Source organism: Octodon degus, unplaced genomic scaffold (genome assembly GCF_000260255.1).
Source record: "Octodon degus isolate 3935 unplaced genomic scaffold, OctDeg1.0 scaffold00019, whole genome shotgun sequence".
NCBI lineage: Eukaryota > Metazoa > Chordata > Mammalia > Rodentia > Octodontidae > Octodon > Octodon degus.
Window position 1 is genome coordinate 18,197,744 of NW_004524595.1, and position 21,004 is coordinate 18,218,747.

At 46.4% G+C, this 21,004-nt stretch overlaps 1 pseudogene; it reads left to right on the top strand.

Annotated features, from left to right (window-relative positions):
- The first annotated feature begins 17,860 nt into the window (after positions 1 to 17,860).
- LOC105741669 lies at positions 17,861 to 20,394 on the top strand (annotated as a pseudogene).
- Positions 20,395 to 21,004: the final 610 nt, after the last annotated feature.

Sequence of the window (21,004 nt, forward strand, 5' to 3'; positions counted from 1 at the left end):
GAAATAGTTGCTATAATACTGTTTAGGGAATAATGACCAAAAAAGTCTATACATGTTCAGTACAGACATATGTCTTTCCCAAATATTTTCAATCTGCAGTTGACCTAATTCACAGATATGGCTCCAGCCAATACTAAGGCAACCTGAACTTGTGCTTTCCCTATGCATATGTACCTATGACAAAATTCAATGAGTAGATTTATCACAATACGAAAGGAACCATGACTAATAATTAAAGAGCACATTATAACAATAAACTGATAAGTTATGTGAATATAGTCTGTCTTTTGTTTTAAACATTCCATTATATTGTTTGTTTGAGGTAGAGTCTCACTGTGTAACTAAGGCTGGTTTTATTAGCTTATTTACTTGGAATTGGGATCAAATTCAGGGCCTTGCGCTTACCAGCCAGACACTTATGATGTTGAGCCATCTCTCTAAGGCTGGCTATGAACTCACTATGTACCCAGTATAGCCTTGAACTTGCAGTGATCTTTCTGCCTCAGCCTCCCGAGGGCTGAGATTACAGCTATGTGCCACTATCCCAGGTGTACTGGGTCTTCTTGAGATGATGTACACTAATGCATGACCTACGGGAAAAACACTGTTATGAACCCCCATGTTCCTTGCACTTGTCTTCAGCAATAATTAATTAATGACCCCTCTGCCCCTTGCTCTATACTTCTACCATTTAACTACCTCCTGGGTTATTTGGAAGCCAATTCCAGACATTATGCTGTTTCATCTACACACATTTATTGTACAGCTATAGACGATAATGATTCTTAAAAACAATAAGCACAGGGCTTAATAACCACACACTTAATAACCACACACTTAAAAGTAATCCCTGTATCATCATATCTCTAGTCAGTCTCAAATTTCTACCACTGATGTCTTTAAAATTGGTAGAGTATATTTTATTATTGTATTATTATTTAAAAGTTAATACAAAAATAGCAATAATCATCAAAAACTTTTGGAAAACATGAAAAAGTTCATAGAATAAAAATTAGCTTCACCCACAATTGTTGGGACTGATACCAGCTGACAAGGGGCCATTACACAAGGAGACAAAAGAAGGCGCACTGTGTGCCACGATGCCAGCCACAGCTTGTCCCTTCCAGGGGATGCCCTTGCACCACGCACAGACTTGGCCGTGGTGTGCTCACAGCTCCAAGTGTTCCATCAGTATTTGCATTTTGGAATATAGATATCTAGATTCTCTGTGGATATATACATAGTTTTGCATAACTGTTTTCATACTGTACATTCTGTTTTGTAAGCAGCTTTTTTCACTTAAGAGAAGACCATAAACAATTTCCCACACCATGCTATTTGCTTCCAAAGCATGGCTGTCTATGGTTCTTTAAAGGGTGTACTCTATGCTGTATCCAATAGCAATGGCCAATTATTTAGATCTATTGGCCTGGGAGTGAAAATCTGCCTTTGTAGATAAAACACGGACAAGAACACTGTGTCCTTCTTGGTAGGAACACTAAAACATGCAGAGAAATTTCTGTGCATGTGCTGCGTGATCCCAAGGCTTTAAATTGTTTCCACCCGTTGGTTTGGAAAGAAAGCAAAGGTATGGTTCTGTTTAGTTCAATTCATGCCTTGGGGGGCAGCAAGACCTGTCCCTGGATATATTTAGATTTTCAGCTCTTCTGTAGTAAACAAGAAGCTTCAGTGAAGAGCAATGAAGCAAGAAAAATGGGAACATACTTAGGAGGACAGTTATTCCCAAAATTATGCAACGAGGATATTTGGGGTTTGGGAAACCAACCACAACTAATGCGTGGAGCAGCAGGCTTGGGGGGTCCCATTGGGTTGGCATTTCTGGATTATAGGGCAAGAACACAGCTATTGCTGGATGCAAACTCCACTTAATTGCCTTATAAGAAACATCACCACAGACTCAAAGAGTTCAGCTAATGGATTCTCGGAAAATTGCCAGTTCATAATCTTCATCTCTTGAGAGCTAGGATAAACAGTGAGGTCAATTGCAAAGTGACCATTTGCCCAAACCCAAAGCCCACAGTCAGCTGAAAGCCTGAGCCAGTGTTTTCTGTGCCAGCTCTTATCATCTTTACAAAGTCCACAAAACTAAATGACTCAATTTAATGCAGTCATCGGGAGAGGGTGAGGTCATGGGGTAGATGTAAATCAAGAATTCCTAACCCCAGAGGCCACTCTGAAGGATCACAGAATTTCAGTGCCTTGAGACCTCTCAGACAGGGAGGACCCTGGCGTGCAAATCACTGGGCAGGCGAAGGAAGCAATTAAGAGGGAAAGTCACTCTGGTTTTCCATCAATCCACAAAGTAAAGTACAGGAGTTGATAAGGAGCCCGTATCTTTGGGCTTTGCCTGGGTGCTTTTCTCACCCAAGAAAAGAGACAGACATCAGGTCTTTTTTCAGATTGCACATTAAATGTGACCTAGTAGGTGCTTCTGAATACTAAGTACATGAGTATGTCACTTCTGACAGCTTCTAAGGAACTGCATTCTCATCTAAAATTTCACCCACTTGTTATATCAGAAATACTACTGGATGGCATATTAGTTTCTTAGGATTGTTGTAAGAAAATACCATAAACAGGAAGCCATGAAACAATAGGAAATTCTTTACTCTCTTAATTTTGGAGGTTAGGAGTCTGAAATCCAGGGCTCAGCAGGGCCACACGCCCTCCAGAGGATTTAGGGGAAGACCTTTTCTTGCCCCTTGCAGTTTATAGTGGCTTCATCCAAATCTTCCTTGGCCTATGGCTGCTTGACTCTAGTCCCTGCCTCCATCTTCCCAGGGCTGCCTTCCCTCTGTGTGTGCCACATTTCCCTCTTACTATGAGGACACCTGTGCTGATGGACTAGAGCCTACCCTAATGGCCACATCTCAATTTAATTATATCTGAAAAGATCCTATATCCACCTAAGGGTGTATTCACAAGTTCTGCAAGTTAGGACCTCAACATATCTTCTTTTGTGGGAGACACAGTGCAATCCATAGTGGCTGGAAAGTGAAAGGTCTGGAATTATAGATCATCACTGAGTCCCAGGTCCCTGCATCTGTATCTGCAGATACCCTCATGGCCTGCAGATCAAAGAGAACAGACCCCCCCCCAGGGAAAAGGGTCCACCAGGATGGGAGCACCCTGGCAACTCAATGACACCAGGATCAGTGGGGAGAAGCTGCGTGTGTGTGTCCCATCAAGGCAGATCTTGTGTACAGAGTGTAGGTTGAAGGGTGCCGAGCCCCTCTTGGCTCCCTGGTAAGTCCTTCTGTGGTGCCAACAGCCAGCTATAGGCTAAAGAACAACCAGCAAATCATCATGCCCCAGACCTCTGGCTGCATAGGCTGCCAAGCCCTGGGAAAGAGCACAGGACGACCGGTCTCAAGGCCCAATGAGCACAGTGAATGGCTTTGGCTTCCAAAGCTCATCATGGAACTGGCACCAGTGTATGAGCCCCAGTTGGCTTTGGACAGCCAGTGCAATCGCCCAGACTAAATATGCCTTGCCTAGCCCCGCTTAAATATTTGGACAGGCACAGTGCACGCGAGCAAAGGCCATGAGTGGGTGAGGGGGTTTCAGCCCTGAGTGAGACTGAAGGGACTTGACATGTTATTGAATGGAGGGCTGCAGAAGGTGAAGCTGGGGCTGCTACACATTCCAGGAATGTGGACGGAGCACTCTCACTGTGTATCTGAGGCTGACAGGGTCTGACAGTCCCCATCTGGGAACAATAATCACGAGCTGCAGGCCAGGCGTGCAGAGGCTGTACTGCCTCCCTGCAGCCTCCGCTTCTTTTGCTTTGCTCTGCGTGGTGTGGGCTGTGGGATGGGGCTGTGGAGAGGACAGTGTGCATCCCGCTTCCCCCTGCAGAGTCTGGACTCCTGGAGAAGCAGGACTGGGCCAGCCTCCTGAATGCCTGCCATTCCAGGAGCAGCGGGCTGAGGACAGAGCCCATCTGCCCCCCTGGGAGAGCAGCGTGGAATGCCTCGACTAGGCAATTTGGGATGCCAACTGATCACCCAGCCAGCTGCAGGAGCTCCTAGCACAGGGGAGCAGGGAGGCCAGGGCTGGCAAGGTGTTGATGTCACGTTTAATTCCCCAGGCTTTCTTTGTGTGTGGGGGGGAGGGGGCTTTTGTCTGTGAACTTCAAAGCACCGTTCACAAACTACCTCTGCTAATCCTTGCTCTGATCTGAATTTTGTTGTGAACTAAACTGATTATGGGAATCTGGCAAATCGGGCAGGACTAGCCCCTCCAACCGCTTTCTGCATGCTTTGGTGCCACATGGGGTGTCAGGTGGGGGTGAGGGGTCATTTGTGGTCTAGACAGTTTAGAACAGGAAGGAACTTCAGAGATCACGTCACATAGTGTGGCATTATCCTGTTTTAGGAGCATGGCACCAACAGGCAGCAAAGGCGCAAGGATGTGTCTGTGACTCCCAATTTGTTTTCTGAGACCCACGCGACACTGATCGCCTCCCGGTCATCTCCACAGCCCTTCAAACACACCTGCCCAGATGCGCGCTTGGCATCTCCTGACCCTCTCCATCCTACAGATTGCTGGGGCTCCTCCCAGGCACTCTGAATGTCTCTTCTGGCCTTGCCTCTTCCCACGGGGACCTGCTCACTTCCATCACCTCAGGACCCCCTGACCAGTACTTCTGAGCTTCTTGTGGGGCCTATGCAGGCCTGAGGGGCTGGCTCCTTGTGGTTCTGGGGAGGGACTGGCTTTGCCCTCTTGGTGCTGAAGTCCCAGGTTCTGGCTTCTCACCCTGTGCTGTCCAGCTCTGTGACATATCACCATCCAGAGTTTTGAAGTCAGGAACCAGCCATCATGTTTGATTCCCTCCTGCCATCCCAAGCAGATCCTCATCAAGCAGTCCCTAAGTTCCCTTGATTCCACTTCCAGGATAGCCCTTGTCACCCATTCTCTCCATCCAAACTGCCGCTGCCAGATTTGTGTTCACCTGCAGGAAGCAACAGCTCCCCTCCTCACACACACCTCCTGTTCTCTCATCTATGCTGTGCCTTGGAGCAGAAGGATCTTCCTTCCTCTGAAATCTTGTGATTTCTCAGTTATTTACAACTTGAATAACCCCCTCTTGACTTCAGATCCCAATTGGAGGTCAAGGACCTGCCAGGCCCCTCAACACTGCACGACCATTATATGAATTTCCTAGACTGTGAGCTCCAAGAACTGAGACACTGCATGGGTTGGTTCCGGGGGCCACTACACCTAGCACAATATCTCGGACAGATTGGGTGTTTAGCAAGCATGTACTGACTGCATAAAAGATCCAGACAGACTGTGTCATTGCTAGGACTAGAACCTCAGTCTACTAGTTCGAGCCAGACTTGAGTAGACTGGTAACTTCTTGGGCCACCAATCTGTCAAAAATGTGTAGACATTGTTACAAAGCTGAAGAGCCTTGAAAGCATAGCAACAGGATACTAAATCTACTTGACAGAATTCTCCTCTGGCTGAGGATAGTACAGAGGGAACAACCTTCCCAACACGTGGAATATTTGTGTCCTGAGAGGAACTCGGTGTACTTAGTGTGTTAGTCAGGCTTAGCTAGAGCACAGCAGGGCAGGAGCTGCAGCAGGCCAGGCTGCGCTGCTCTGACGCTCCTCACTCTGCCCGTCCAGTCCCTGCCCACTGTCTCTATACGCAGCAGTCTTCCCTGTAGCCACGTGTGGCTGTGTGATTGCGCTCTTGCCACAGACATCTAGAAAAGGCTGTGTAAAGGATCAAGCATGGCAACTTTTCTGTCCTTCCTTAGCTCCTCCTCCTGCTGCCCTGGAATGAATGCCATGGCTGCAGCTCGCGCATCTTAAGTTGACCCCAAAAGATGACAGCAAGAAACAGGGGTGATGGACAAGAGGGATGAAAGGAGCCTGGGTCCCTGATGCGCCTGTGGAACTACTATAGCCCCTCTACTGTGTGTGTGTGTGTGTGTGTGTGTGTGTGTGTGTGTGTGTAAGAGAGAGGGTAAACCTATTTTTGAAGGTCCCACAGCCAGGTCTCTTATACTGGCAACTAAATGCAGTTCCTTCCTGAGTCAGGGGCCAAATGGCTAGCTTAGTGTGAGGCTCTATGTCCCTCAGCTGGGTCTGCTCCTGGCACTGGGCCTGGGCCTTTCCTCCTGCTTCCTTCTTCCCTTGCTGGTACAGCCCCAGTACCCAAAGCCTCCTGAGAGCTTCTCCCGTGAGATGTACCCAGTCCTGCCAAAGCGGTGGCCAGCAGGAGAATCCAGACTTAAGCAAGACCCCGCAGATGTTGCAAGCAGAGACTTGCTTAGATGTTGAGGCCCTGTTGTTTGTCAGGGAATTTGTTTCCATGAATAAGTTAATGAAATGCAATAGTGTTCTGGAGATTGTAGATCAGAACTCCTTTAGTCTGGGGTGTTCCGAGCGCTTTGCTTAGCTCTGCTAGGAAGCCAGGACACAAGAGACAGTGGAAAAACCCAATCCAAAAATGGGCATCGGAGATGAATACACACTTCACAGATGAAGAAATACAAACAGTGAATAAATATATGAAAAATGTTCAACATCATTGGTTACTGGAAAAAATGCAAATTAAAACAACACTGAGTTTCCATCTCACCCCAGAAAGAATGGCTATCACCAAGAAGTCAACCAATAATAGATGCTAGAGGGGCTGTGGGGAAAAAGGAACGCTTCTCCTCTGCTGGTAGAAGTGCAGTGGTACAAGCATTGTGGTAATCAGTGTAGATATTCCTCAAAAAACTAGGATAAGAGGTCCCATTAGACCCAGCTATTCCTTTTTTGGATATTTTTTTCAGAAGAACTGAAAACATACCATGGCGTTATATGCACATCCATGTTTAAAGCAGCACGGTTTGTCATAGCAAAATCTTGGAAACAACCCAACTGCCTATCTACTGAGGAATGGATAAAAGTGATGTGGTATGTTCATGTAATGGAGTATTACTCAGCTATAAAAAAGATAAACCCGAGACTTTTATAGTTAAGTGGATGCAGCTGGAGGCTACACTCATAAATGAAATAAATCAGACCTGCATGGGTAAACATCATTTTGTCTCCCTAATGTTAGAAACTGAAAGAATACATGAAAGAATATATAAAATCTGAAAGGTACAATAGAAACTGTGAGAGATAAACTGTTCAAAAGGAAAGAACAACTGTGATGAGGGAAAGGAGAAAAGGAAAAAAAGAAGGAAAGGAAAACTATATGCATATATACAGGATATCCTGGAAAATCATACTGCTGATTTCTACTGGTCTATTGAAAGAATCAACTAATGTTTAAAATTCTTTTCTTCTTTTCAATTTTTAAATTTATTTTGTGGCTTATATCTGGTAATCTGAACAACTAAACCGAAGGCAACAATATGTAATATAACAACCACTGTTGTATTTTTGCATTTTGTTTCTCAAAAATTTTTTTTTTACAATTCTTTTTCTTTTTTAAATTTGTTAAAGAGTACAAAATAGTGCTAGAAAAAAATAGCATTAGAGGGCTCACCAGATAGCTCAGTGGATTAAAGCACCTTCTTAGGCAGACGCAGGGACTGGGGTCCGATCCCCAGTGTGCTGTGCTGGCCCCACCCCCTCGGGCACGATGAAATGGCAATTGAGACTGGGCATGGTGGCACGTGCCTATAATCCCAGAGCTTGGGAGGCTGAAAACAGGAGGATCACTAGGAGTCTGATCTGGGTAGTGAGACCCTGCAGACCCTGTACTAAATGCATTCAAAAGAAAAAAAAAAAACAGCATTAGAAATGATACAAAATTTCACTAAAAATGTAATAGGAATTCAACAATGGTTGTTGTATTGTATTATGTTATGTTCAAGTTAGTTGTTCAGGTTATCAGATATAAACGTTCAAGATTGGTTTAAAGAAAAAAAAACACAAAACAGTAACAGGAAAGTTGCATGAAACTCAAAAGAATAAAAAGAAAACAATTTTAAGTATCAACTACTCCTTTCAAAAGACCAGCAGAAATCAGCCTACAATTATCCACACTATTCTGCATATATAACCAAATATATCTTTCTTCTTCTTTTATTTGTCCTTTTCTTCATCCCAGGTTTTCCTTCCCCTTGAACAAATTCTTTCCCTTTCGCAGCAGCTATCATACCTTTCAGATTTTAATCACTATTTCAGGTATACTAGAGAGATAATGTTTAGGGAAATTCTGTGTTTTTTCATATCTTATTGTTACTATTTTTATTTTCCTTAATAAATAAAAATAAAGTGAGCTTATTAATCTTAATTTAAAAAAAGAAAAGAAAAAGAGTGTGTGGTGGAGACATCCTCCTTCTTGTGGGAGGAGGACCCAGCAGGGGAAGCGCAAAGGGTGACTTTGCCCAAGACAGCTTCCCACTCCTGGTGCCAGTGTCCTTTTCCCCATCATGTGACCCTCTCTCTCATCAATGACTGTGGACCCAGAATGTGGACTCGTGCTCCACCTTGGAGCCAGAAACAGGGTGCTGGTCACCAGCCAGGCATGACAGCGTTGTGGGCTTCCAGGCTTGGGGGTTGGGCTCAGTTGCCTGAGGTCACCAAGCTAGGCGGCACTGTGTTCACTCCGTAAGAGCTGGGTTACAAGCCTGCCACCAAATATAACAACTCACTTCGTGATGCATCTTTTTCTCTGTGCTTTATAGACATTGCCTCCTTTAGTCCCAGAACAACCTGAGCTCCAGTACATAGGCGAGGAGGCTGAGGAACGGATCAGTAAAATGTTCACGGTGGTGCTTAGGGGCACAGCCCCTCGGCCTCCTGTTCTTTTTACTGCAGCTCAAGGGCTTTAGAAATGGTTTCCAAGCCCAAGTGTCCTTTTGGAAAGGGCACTGCCTTTCTTTAGTGTCTTCCTAGAAGTGCCTTCTGCCTGTGACCAGAGCTGACAGGCCCCAGCAACAGGCTACTGTCACGTGTGTGGGGCACAGGGTCCAGCAGCAGAGACAGCCTCACCTTCTTCCTCTCCCTCTCTGTCTTTTTACCTCCCAGCTAGGGACAGCCTCGCCGGCAGCTCAGCAGATGACACGTGCAGGGGGTGGTAGGAATAGACGATCTGGAAATGTCAACATCGGGACAGCTGAAGCTGTAAACAGCAGGTATGTTGATTAAAAGTCAGATCTTACTTTTATTAAGAGGAACTTGTTTGAAACCTAAGATGGGTGCAGGTGATCTTGACCAACAGCAGGGCTGTGGGGACCATTTATAAGACCTGTTGTCAGCTGTCCACCCTGGGCTGTCTTCCTTAAAAATGCTCTGAGTTTTGTTTGCTTGTTTCAGTACTAGAGATTGAACCGAGCCTCACAAAGGCCAAGCCAGGACAATACCACTGAGCCGCACCTCCAGCCTCCCCACCCCAATCCTTTTGTTTAAAAATGGAGTCCAGTTCTCCCTAGACTACTCTGGTTGGCCTAGAACTTTTAATCCTCCCAAGTCGGCTTCCAGAGTAGTGGGGATTTCAGGCATGCACCACCGTGTCAAGCAAAAAAGATGTTTTTTTCATACCAGTGTCATTTGAATCTCAGATCTCCGTATGATTCTGAAATAGAATCCGATGTCTCAAGGCTGAGGCCTTCTGGGAAGTAAGATGCTGGCAGGGAACGCAACACAGCACATGCGCGTGCCTTGGCAGCACGTGAGCCAACCGGCCTGCGCCATTAGGAAGGCTGCCCGCGGCGCTCGTGCGCTCTCTCCCCGTCCCTCCCTCTCTCCCTCTGCTCTACTCTCTGCACGTGACTTCATATCTTCCAGTGACACTTTGTACTTATGGCTCCCATCTCGTGCCCAAACGTCACCTTGTCCTTTCTGCTTGGATGTGCAGTGGGCACCTCAAATGCAATAGGTCCAAAATAGAATTTCTTTGTTTTATTTTAGTTTTAATAGCTATTCATGATATTTTCATTAGTCTATGTCTAATGATGTTCATTTGTGGGCAAAATGGAACTTGGAGTCACCTGCATGAGAGCATCTCACCCCTGGCTTCCTCATTTCATTTCAGGTAACTGTCTTTCTTAACCTTATGCCCCGAGACTTTGAACCATGCTTAACTTCTTTCTGTCATAGGCAACATCCATACTCTCACAAAATCCTGTGGGCTCAACTTTCACAGTATTTCTTCACCTTCACTGCCACTACCCTGTTCTGAACACTGTCTTTTCTTCTGGATCAATGCAGTAGTTTCATACATGGCCCCCACATCACTCATGGCTTTGCTGTTCTACTTGCAAGATGGCAGCCTCCTAAATAAGACTGAGGTCATGTTGGACCTGTGGGTGCATGCCTTTCATCCTGGGACTCTTGGAGGCCAAGGAAGGAGGATGGCCAGTTTGAACTCAGCACAGGCAATTTAGAGTCCTAGGTTCAATCCCCAGTATTGAAAAAAAAATGGTGAAATCAAGTTAATCTTTTGCTCAGGGCTTTTCAGTGGGTATTGGTAGGGATCTCTAGAGGAACAGGAGCAATAGGAATATATACATGGATTTATTAGACTGGTTTATAGATCAGAAGCATTAGTCCCTTAATGGCTGGAGAACCAAGGTAACAGTACCGGCTCCATCTAAGAAGCTAGCAGCCTCAGAACAAGAGGGACCAATGGTGTAGCCGTGGTCTGAACCTGACAGTCTGGAACTTCTCTGGAGAGTTGCTGGTCAGTGTGCGTTTAGAGGCTGAAGAATCAGCAATCTAGTGCCAGGGTAGGAGTGACTCCACACAGCAAGATACAAGATCAGCTTTGCACCTGCAGGTGAGCTTCCTACTTCTGCTTTTGGCTGCTGTTGGACCCCAGTGTATTGGAAGAACCTCCCACATTCAGTTCAATGCCCCACTCTTGGGTCTGGGAGATGGCTCAGTAGAATAAGTGCTTGCCTGGCAAATGCAAGGGTCTGAGTTCAATCCCCAGTTCTGCAAAAAGAAAAAAAAGCCCCACTCTTCTCTGGAAACACTCTCAAAGACACATCCATGATAGCTCAGTGGACCAAAGTGCCTGCTGAGGGACCAGGTTCGATCCCTGGTGTGCTATGCCAGCCCCACCCCCACGTCATGCTGAGACAGCGATTGAGACTGGGTGTGGTGGCTGAGTGCCTGTAATCCCAGCACTTGGGAGGCTGAAACCAGAAGGATCACTGTGAGTCCAATCTGTGTAGTGAGACCCTGTAGACCCTGTACTAAATACATTAAAAAAAAAATCCAGAAGCATGATACCTAGACACTTTCTAGGAGTCTCTCAATTCAGGCAGATGACAACCAAGAGAAATCATGACAAGTGTCTCTTTAGTTCTCGTAAGGAAGCTGCAGTGCTGTGTATCAGTGCCTGCACGATTTGTTTCCTTGCTTCCCCACTGCACTGCAGAATGACCTGTCTTTTACTGTCCTTCACCCCCGCCCCTTCCTTCCTTATTCCTTTTCACACATTGCACCTCTACCACGGCCTTCCTTTGCAGTTGCCATCTTTCCTTCTTGACACGTGCTTGTCTCTCCATCCTGCCCCCTATGCAAAGCACTGGACATTTCACCAGCATTTCTCAAAAGCCTCCTCCTTGGGGCTAGGGAGATGGCTCAGTGGAATAAGTGCTTCCCTGGCAAGCGCAAGGGCCTAAATTCAATCCCCTGAGTTCAATCCCCAGTTCCACCAAAAAAAAAACCCTCCTCCTCAGTGAAGCCTTCCTGATATTCTCTACAATTTTCATCTACCAGGACTTTGTCTTCCTTCCTCCTGAGGTGGATACGGTGGTTGCCTGTTTCAGGTCCTTAAAGGCCAATGCATGCATTCCATGGTCCCTGCATGTCCTGCCTCCTGATGAGCAGGGAGTTCACGTTTCCTTCCTTGTCCACCCAGGGCAGCCACTGTGGATGTCTTGAAGATGAGGAGACAAAGCTGGTCCCTTTCTTCAAGTCAGGGAGAATTTTGCAGCTATGTATGAAAATTTCAGTCTCCTGTGAATCAGGCCTAAGACCACACATTGCCGGACTTTTCCCCATTTACCTTTAGGGTATCCAGCCTAAGACTTTGCTGTTCTTTTTTTCTAATGCACTACACAGAAGTTATCTTTGTCCATAACAATCACCAAACTGTCAGTGTCTGTGTTGTATTCACCACTGCCTCCTCAGCTCATGGAATGACACCAGAATATAGTAGGTACTCAATAAATACACATTTCAAGATGTCAAGATGACTGAGTCCTCATACAGCTACAAATCCTGGGACTTGCACAGATCCTGGTCTTCTAAATCATTTCCTCTAGCCTGTTGAGGTAGCTTCTGAACCTGGTGGCCTACTGCAGTTTATCCTGGGTCATTTCCCATGTTACTTTCTTGCTTGTTCAAAAGCACCTGTCAGCGCTTCTTCAGGCAGTTTGCTCCCACACCCTGCCCAGTGAAGTCCCTGTTAAAAGGGAAAGCAAGAGGAATTGATCTACTTACCTGCACCCAGGTGTGGTCTGAGATCTAGATGGAAGAGGAGCAGCCACCAGGAGAGACTGTTCTTGCAGGTAGGAGCAGAGATCGGAATGGGTGACAGTAATGGGAATTCCTCTCCCACAGGCCAGGGGAGGGCTTTCTTTTCTCTGGTTGTAACCCTGCTGGAACAAGCTGGCAGCCATTAAGATTACTTTGGGTTCAGTGTCAAGGGGCATCTCTCCTAAGGGCTGGAGATGTGGATTCAGACAAGTCAGGTGGGGACTGAACCTTGGAGGTCCTGCACTGTTGACTGGTCAGCATACTAGTTACCTCTCTGGGCCTGGTTTCTGATCTGTAAATGATTTTTGGTTTTAACCCTAGCTGTCTCATAGCACTGCACTTTCCATGCCAGCCCCTCAGCTTGTGTCCTGAGAGCTTGAAAGTCGTTAATTTATTTAACACTGAAGCACCCTGTCCAGTAGATACTAATACATCCTATCCTTACAGGGAAGAAGCTCCCAACCTGCACAATGTGCTGAGTTTGCATTTAACACCCTGGAGAATGGACTCAAGGTCTGGGAGGTGAAGAGTAGAAGGGTTTAGCCTCTTCTGGGAGGCAGGGATCCCCAAAGGGAGCTGCTGCTGAGCTCTTTGTCTAAGGGGTTTTTATATAGCAAAGTCAACTGCCTAGGTCCGTTGGGTCAGACTGTGAGTTAGGATTATGGGTACAATTGCTTAGCTATTTCTGATCCAATAGAAAACAAGACAGGTAGAGAATAAAGCATTTCTAGAAGGTATAGGAGTGAGGGTCATCCGTCCACATGTTTATCATGTTGTTTCTATGTGTTTGTTATATTTCAGGCTTACTGGACCAGATAATGCTGGTTACAGAATGGCTTTGGGCTGTGGTAATCTCTGGGGGCCTCACAGGCCTAGCCACTGTGACTCCATCTTGGGGCCTCATTTCTGTCACCTCAGCCCTTGACCACAGCCCTGGTTTGCCTCATCTCTGCTGTATCTTGGGCCTGATTCCTTTCCAACTACCTATCAATCTTTACCTGGCATAGTACCTGTGTGCTACTGTTGCTACACACACGTTTATAGAAGAGGAAAGAGAGAGGGAAAGGCTTTGAGCAACTTGTCCAAGATTTTAGAACTGGTCAGTCATGGTGGTGCTGGGATTCAAACCCTGTCTCTTCACTTCAGCGTTTGTGCTTAACTGAGGCACAAGGAAAACTCCCAAAGGATCCTGGGTACTCTCCTCTCCCGTACTAACCAGGTCTGATCTTGTGCCTCCAAGATCAGCTGAGGGTGGCTCGGGGTGGCACAGTGGCACACATCCCACATCTGGAACAACACAGAGAAGAGGAGCATGGCCCCTGCTCCACGTGCAAGAAAGTGGATTTCCACTTGTGCTAGCCGGAGGACCCGGCTGAAGGTGGAAGAGTCCCTTGCGAGTGCGTGCCAGAAACCCCAAGGGTCTGTGTCACGCCTGAAGGAACTGCAGATGAATAAAGCTCCTCTTCCTCTCCAGGAGAGACTTTCTTCTTCTTTTTATTCTGTCTAGGCTCCATACCTGTTGGTTGGTGTCGCCCACACCCTTCCCGCCTCAGTTCGAGGCTTGTGTGTCAGACATCCGCAGACATACCCAGAGTGGTGCTCCACTAATCCATGAGGCATTTTAGTCCATTCAAGTCAACCTCAGAATGAGTGATCACCCTGGGGCTGCTTGAGACCCTCATGACATGGCAGCTCGCAGGCAGTGATCCAGGAGAGAACAAAATAGGTGTGCCTTGTCTTTTACGCCGCCATTTCTATAATTTCTTTTCAGTTATATAAAGCTGTCAACACCTCAGGATGAGGTTCACCAGGTCTTAGAAACCAGTTTCCACATTCCTCAGCAGCTTGGCTAGGAGGAGAAAAAAGATACTGCAAAGCCAAAGCAAAGCAAAGCAAAGCAAAGCAAAGCTACACACCCCGCCCTCGATATCTATGCGAGACAATAAACAGATGCAAGTTGTTTTGGTGACAATTGGTTAGAGTTAACAGCTTGCTCCTCACCTTCTGCTCTCATAAAATTCACCAGGCAAATCCCCACTGTACTTCCGCACCAAGGGGAATTTGCTCCATTCACTTCTTTTCGAGTTCTGGTCCCTCAGCTCTGATCTGAGGCTCAACTCCCCACTCTCCCGACCCATCCCCCACCGTCCTCGTACAATTCCTCACCATCCCCTTCCTTGTTTTCTTCTTGTGACTAAATGGCTTAAGTTGTCACCTGTGCTCAGATATTAACAGGTCTTAGAAAGGAAAAACTCTAAATTTTTTCCCTGCCACTCTAGGTGGAGGCAGAAAGTGGGCTGATCCATGGTGAAGTGCAATACTTTTCACTATAATCTCTAACATTAATTCAGCATTTTGTAGTTTATAAAATAATTTTATTTTATCAAGGAGAAAAAAGCCTATCCTCCTAATGGAATAAAAGCTGTGCTCATTCTAAGACCCTGCTGAAATTTCGCGAAGTTGAGATCATAAGTACATTCCAAGGGACCGAGTTTACCACCTAGACGCCTAGATGGAATTTTTAGTTCTCTAAATCTAACATTCTAAAAAAAAATAAAAATAAATAAATCTAACATCCTGCATGCAACACTGAGAGGTGGGCAGTACACATTCATTCATTCCTTCATTCATTCATCCCCAGTCAACAATTCTAAAGAGCTCCTAGAACCTCCTAGCGTGCCAGGTTCTTGGGCTACATCAGTGAATTTGACTCCATTCCTAGTGTCACAGAAGTGTAAAGTTTTCAGGACTGCAGGAGAGTTGGGAGAAGGCAAAAGCAATGTTACTATTTGTATAAATATTTCATTCTGTGCCTTTTGATCATTGCAAAGGAAGAGCACAGGGTGCTAGATTATTTTACAAAATGTCTGACCTGACTACTGCCCCATCTTGCCCTGGACCAGGCAATGACTGCCCCCTGCACTGTTTGTCACTCTGAGGCCAGCTGGATTTCTGCATGCTTCTGCCATGCTTCTCCTTTAGCAGACTGGGGGAGGGCCCAGGGGCCCAGATTCTTCATCCCCACCTTTCCTGCCTTGAGCTGCATCTTCTCCGCAGCTCCTCCTTGCCCCAGCTCCCACTGAGCAGGTCTTTATGATTCTTCCTTTGCTCTGCTGAGTCTGTTGTTGTTCTAGGCTTTTTGTTTGGCTTCTTATTTCTACTATCACCCAAGAAATAAGTTTCCTGGAATAAACTCCTTGTGTTAAGTACAGTGGTTTCTGTTCTTGGACTCAGGTTGATGCGGTGACCCTTTGTGTGTTTAAACCCCAGCACTGTAGTGCCTGCTCCTGTCACATGGCTGGCTGTGGCACTGCTTGGCTCTACCCTGCCTTAGGTCATGGCAAAAGTATGCAGCCCAGTGCTGTAGGCACACTGGCTGAAAGCACTGAGCAGAAGGGATTCTGAGAGGACAGGGACAGGGACTAGAAGAGCTTTGTAAATCTGTTCACTTTCGAGATAGGGAAGCTAACCTGGAATCTCAAGTTGCCTGACTCTGAGCCCATTTCCCTTCCAGATAGGTCACTTTAAAAAGTGACCTGTCACTTGAAAAAGTGACCTGTCACTTGCAGTGTTCCACCCATTACCCAGTAGCATGCAGTCATTCTACTCTGAGTTCCCCAGGCTCGCGGTCACGCAGCAAGAAGTATTTATCTGCCTCCCCTGCAATCCATGGCAGCCAGCGTGGAAGCACTATGGTTTCTGTAGTGTCCTGGGTGGAGGGAGGGAAACAGCGTGGACTATTTCAACATAAAGGACCCCTCAAGGCCAGACCCCAAGTCCAGGGGGTCAGTTAGAAGTGTGATCAGAAAGCACATGGGGGCTGAGATGGAAGGGCAGGAAGTATCAGCTGCCAGGGCCCGGAAACGTCCCGACCAAGAGGAGATACTCAAATAATCTCACCCATGGAGTAGGTAGGAGATTTGATGACTTACATCACAGAGAAAACTTCAGGGTGTGTCAGCAATAGACGCAGATAGCTTTATTAGGCAGAGTTACAAAAGTACACACTCATAGAAAATTGAGTGTAGGCTCAAAGGAGAGGCACACTGTGGGCGAGGGCTGGGGGTGTTTCTGTGTACTCCAGGTGTGGGTTGCACATTCACAGTACTTGCCCCTTTGCCCATTAGTGGGTGGGATGCAAATTATTTGCATGTGTTTGAAGTGTTGGGCTACAATAACCAGTTAGTAGTACTGTTTCCTCTAGGGTGGGAGACTGTGGAATTCATGAATTTATAGCATCAGAAAAAAGAATGGGCTCAATTTACGAGTGAAAACTGTGGGCCCAAGTTATAGGCTTATTGTGTCCTTAAGACTATAAGGATGTTTTTAAAGTGACCTATCTGGACCAGGGAAAAGAGCATTATAACCTTGGGTAACTTTGATTGTGTCCTAAAGTGGCAGTTTCTTTAAAGGTATAACTTTAAAATTATGATTTTCCTTCGTCTGCTTTCCATCTGTCCTTACTGCTTCCTTCCTCTGGAGGGGGTGACAGTCCTAGCAGCCTTAGCACTGTCTGCTCCAGCAGTGAAACTTTTCATTCCAGAGCTCAGCTTGTCTCACTCCCTGGTCAGTTGCCCACTGTGCCAAGAAGGAGTGAGACAGGAACAGTGTACTGTGTTCTCTGGCTCAGGAATTGCCGCCGAGCCCAAGGGGAGATAAGGACCAGTCAGCAGTTCCTAGCGGATACAACTGTTTCTCTCATCTAGCCCTCTGCTGTGAAAGCCTGACCTCCTCAGGAATGGCAGCCAGAAAAATCCACGCTCCTCATAATCCTGCAATTTCCCACTAATCAGATGTCTAGACAAGAATAGTCTCTTTCCCTTTCCTGTTTGCAAATCTGCCTTGACAGGTCATATCCTCCAACAACGCCATTAAAATGTTCTTTATTTGCTCTGTGAGCCTTCCGAGACTTGGTCGCTGGAAATGCTATCAGCTCCTGGATCAACTCAATTCCCTGCAAATCACGCTTTGATATTCCTCTGCTTAGATTTCATTCTCTTGGGAGGAGCTCTGTTAACAAGGCAATTAGTGCCGCTTTGAATAGAGTAGAGTACTGTGGGTTTGTGGCCAGATGGCCCAGCGGCCAAACTTGATTGAGGGTTATGGTGACTTTGGAGAAAAAGCCATTCTTTCTGTAGCTCGGGCCTTCTTAGACCATACAATGTGCTTCTGTAATTTGGTGAAGAAAACAGAGTGAGGAGAGTCTTAATTTCCATCTGTCCATTAGAAACCAGGAGAGACTATTGTTTCACTTCCCCTTTTTGTAGGCTAAGTCTTTCTAGCAATGGCTGCAAAACCCCATCATGGAGACTTCATGTTTTGTACCAGAAATTGAACTCAGGCTTCCTCTTCCTGTGAGTGGCCTGAGGTGACCTGTGAAAATAGTTCGCTACTCTCTTGACCCAGAAAGCCCCACAAAATCATGCAAACCAAGAGGCTCAGATCTTCTTTGTCACTTTAAGAACACAGGTGAAACTGCCCAGGCCATCAAGGGTATGCATATCCGAAAGGTCGCCAAGTATCTGAAGGATGTTACATTAAAGAAGCGATGTGTACCATTTCAGCATTACAGTGGTAGAGTTGGTAGGTGTGCCCAGGCCAAACAGTGGGGCTGGACACAGGGTTGGTGGCCTAAAATGAGTGCTGAATTTTTGCTGCACATGTTTAAAAATGCAGAGGGTAATGCTAAACTTAGGGGTTTAGATATAAAGTCTCTGGTTATTGAACATATCCAGGTGAGCAAAGCACCCAAGATGCGCCGCCGTACTTATAGAGCTCATGGACGGATTAATCCATACATGAGCTCCCCCTGCCATATTGAGATGATCCTTACTGAAAAGGAACAAATTGTTCCCAAACCAGAAGAGGAAGTTGCACAGAAGAAAAAGATATCCCAGAAAAAAATGAAGAAACAAAACTTATGGCATGGAACTAGATTAAGCATAAAATAAATGCAAATTAAAAAAAAAAAAAGAAATTGAACTTAGGACCTTGAGCTTGCCAGGCAGGTGCTACTCTGCTGAGCTATAGCTCCGGTCCTACATCATGGAGATGTAAAACAAGAGCTAATTTATGTTTTCAAATTAGCACTGGAATGGTGGAGATTGAAGGCTGCCAGAGAATAAAAGCATCAGTTCTTGCAGGGCTGAGGAAACTGCACTCTGGTACAATCCTCACCACATCTGCTTCTCTCTTAGTCTCACCTAATCCACCTTTATATACATCATGGGGAGCTGGACCTGGCAATGGCAGGCCAAGGATGGGGTCCCTCTCATGGAGGAAGAGAGCTGAAGCAACTCCCCTTCACACTAACAAGACGTGCATCAATCTAGTACAGAAATATCCACCTCCTCAGAGTCTGACTTTCTTTAGTTTCAGATCCTCAAGGTTAGCTGATGTCTGACAATATTAAATGAAAAATTCCAGAAATGAGCAATTCAGAAGTTTTAAATGCCCAGCAGACTGTGCCGGCCCCGTGTCCTGGGGTGGGCTGAGACAGCAATTGAGACTGGGCATGGTGGCACGCACCCATAATCCCAGCGCTTGGGAGGCTGAAAACAGGAGGATCGCTACGAGTCCAAGCTGTGTAGTGAGACCCTGTAAACCCTGTACTAAATCCAGAAAAAAGAGTTTTAAATAACTTTCCTCATAATATGTTGTTATAGTTGTGCTATTTTATTGTTGCTGTTGTTAATCTCTTTTTGTACCTACTTTGTACATTAATCTTTATTGTAGACATGAAAATATAGGAAAAACGTAACATTAGGATCTGGCATTCATGGGAGGGTTTTAAAGCATACACCCCATATCTTGTGGCAGACTACTGTAGACATTGTATATTGGTCTGTGCTGAAAAAACAAGTTATCAACAAAACCCCAAAATGTGCAAAGAAAAGGTTGTTTCTTCTCAGACCCTACAGACCCTATTCTTTCTTCTCAGCCCCAACAGCTGGGGACACACAGCGACTCATTTACCCAGGCTCCTGCTCAGGGGCTGGAGGGGCAGTTTGCCTCCTTTGCCTGGGCTGCTGTGGTCCCTGCTGCTGGTCCTTCTCCCTAGTCATCTCATCTAAGTTGGAGAACCCTCCACGAGGAGGCTGAGGCATAGCTTCTTGGTTCCTAAAGCGACCAGGCTAACGCGAGTGACCCAGGTGCACCTCGCAGCAGGCTGTCTCAGGCTTCACAGCCCGAGTGCACCAGAGAGGAATTCAGGACACCTGAGTCCTGAGTGCTGGCTTCCTCTTTGGGTCCCACAAAAGCTTCTCAAGTTTACAAATACATTTGTGTGATCTTCAGGCTATTTTTAGAGACTATCTCAAGAAGTTCTATTTTGGACATGTACATTATAGACAGATTAGACTCTACACACGAATTTGTACATCAGCCTTGCTTTTTCTGGTCTTTGGGAACACAAAGAGCAAGCCGCTATACTCACACAGCCACTAATCTCACTTTCTGATTTTGCTTTTTTTAAAAGCTGCTCTCAGAAATCATTTAATTTTAGCACCACAATGTGGAGGAATCTGGAAAACTGTCCTCCTCCTCACCCAATAGGCCTTGAACTGCAGTAATATCCCGCATAAATGAAGACGGATGCTAAAATATTGTTCACAGATTAAATGATAACACGAGTGCCTAGCTATGTCTCAGTTTCTCTCTAGAGCAGAGAACACCTTTTCCTCAAAGTTAAGATTTTACCCCAAATTTTGAATGTTGGTAGATTTGTTTGAAGCATCCCAAAGGGCACTGGCAAGGCAGCTCTATAACAAGTCCCCAACATTTTCAGCCAGATAGTCCTGCGCTGGACCCAGCTGGCTCTTTTACCAAGCAGGAAGGATGTGACCTGGGCTGCTTCATTCCCGCGCTCCTCAGCCAGCTCACCTTCCACATGCGGATGAGGCACAGCATGAAGGTCACGTGAAAGGCACGAGAGCCCCCATGGTTGGGGGGGCAGCGAGCACCCCAGGCACACCGGTCACCTGAACGGCACTGTTCCTAAGCCCTTTGCAGCGCCACAGCGGATGGAAAGGAGACTGACGGCTGTACTTGTTTCTCTTTGCTTTTTAATTTTGTCTCAGTAGAATGGGAGCAAGGGAGGGAGCCAGGCCCAGCCTCACAAAGGGCCAGTGTCTGTGGGCTTGGTGGTGTCTGGGAGGCCCATTAGGCGGGAAGAGCCTGCCAAGTTTTCATATGGTTTTCATATCAGCGGCTTGTTTTGACTCCTGTGAGTGCTCTCTCCGCAGTCCCTCCGGAGGAGAGGAAGTGTGGGTAAGCCCAAAGCAAACCTGCGACTGCAGAGGCAACCGGGTCTGAGGAAAGGAAGCAGGCTGTAGGGCGAGAACTGTCCCCTCCAGCCCTCTCCTTGCTCCCCTCCTGCGGCGCCCGGCCTCTGATGCGTTGGCCTTCGAAGGACTCAGTCATGTCTGCTCTTTCTTCCCAGAAGAGGAAGGCGGGAGAATTTGGCAGAGACGCAGAAGCTGCTAGTAGTGTCTGGCCCAGCGGAGGCGGCAGCACAGGGGCAGCCCCCAGGC